Source organism: Chrysochloris asiatica, unplaced genomic scaffold (assembly GCF_000296735.1).
Source record: "Chrysochloris asiatica unplaced genomic scaffold, ChrAsi1.0 scaffold00097, whole genome shotgun sequence".
Classification (NCBI taxonomy): domain Eukaryota; kingdom Metazoa; phylum Chordata; class Mammalia; order Afrosoricida; family Chrysochloridae; genus Chrysochloris; species Chrysochloris asiatica.
Genome location: NW_006408615.1, coordinates 9930686 through 9931784, shown reverse-complemented (window position 1 = coordinate 9931784; position 1099 = coordinate 9930686).

The window sequence follows — 1099 nt, the reverse complement described above, 5'->3', positions numbered from 1 at the left end:
ACTTATCAAGACAATTCCCCTATTTTACTGATCAGACTTCTTATTTATATAACTGTAGATTCTCACAATCCTTATCTATAGTCTAATTATATTTTTAGAAATTCTTGTACCCACAGCACTTATTTATGGTCTGTTCACGTTTAGGATTCTTTATTGCCTTAAACTAAAGCTACAAGGAAGAATGTTTATAATCACTAAACCTAAGCTGGCAGTAACTCAATTGACAAGTCCTGTCTCCTAGCAGTCTTAAGAACATTGTTAATATAAGTATTAAAACTACCTATAATTACAAGTAGAATAAAATATAGCTAATGTGTGGCTTCTAACTTTTAATGAGAATATACTAAAGTGTAGGAGAGTAAAAAATCTAAAGTAAAAGGGATACTAATAAAATCATGAATAAATCAGAGAATGTTTCACCAAGAGAAAAATTCAACTAGGGGTCTGTGTATAAAAAATAATAAAACAACTCTTTGTGGCTCTGCCATCCAAAGAGAGGAAGAAAGAAAGAAAGAAAAAGAAAAGAAAGTATTTCATTGTTGCTTTGCAAAGACAATGAATTCTTCACGCACAGGTTCCCCCGTGTCTCATTTCTTTATTTCAATTCCTCGATTAATATGCCTCAATTTCTTCATTTTTATTCCTCAATTAATTATGGCCCTGGCCACTTAATGACTTTTTGCTCTCTTCATGTATGATGTTCTTGATGTCATCCCACAACTCTTCTGGTCTTCGATCTTTAGTGTTTAATTCATCAAATCTGTTCTTCAGATGATCTCTAAATTAAGGAGGGATACATTCAAGATCATATTTTGGCTCTCATAGACTTATTTTCATTTTCTTCAGCTTTAATTTGAATTTGCATATCAGTAATTGATGGTCTTTTCCACAGTCTGCCCCTGGCCTTGTCTTCCACTGATGATATGGAGCTTTTCCATCTTCTCTTTCCACAGATGTAGTCAATTTGATTTCTATGTGTTCCATCTGGCGAGGTCCATGTGTAGAGTCGTCTCTTATGCTGTCTAAAGAAGGTATTTGAAATAAACAAATCATTTGTCTTACAGAAATCTATCATTCGTTCTCCAGCATCATTTCTATC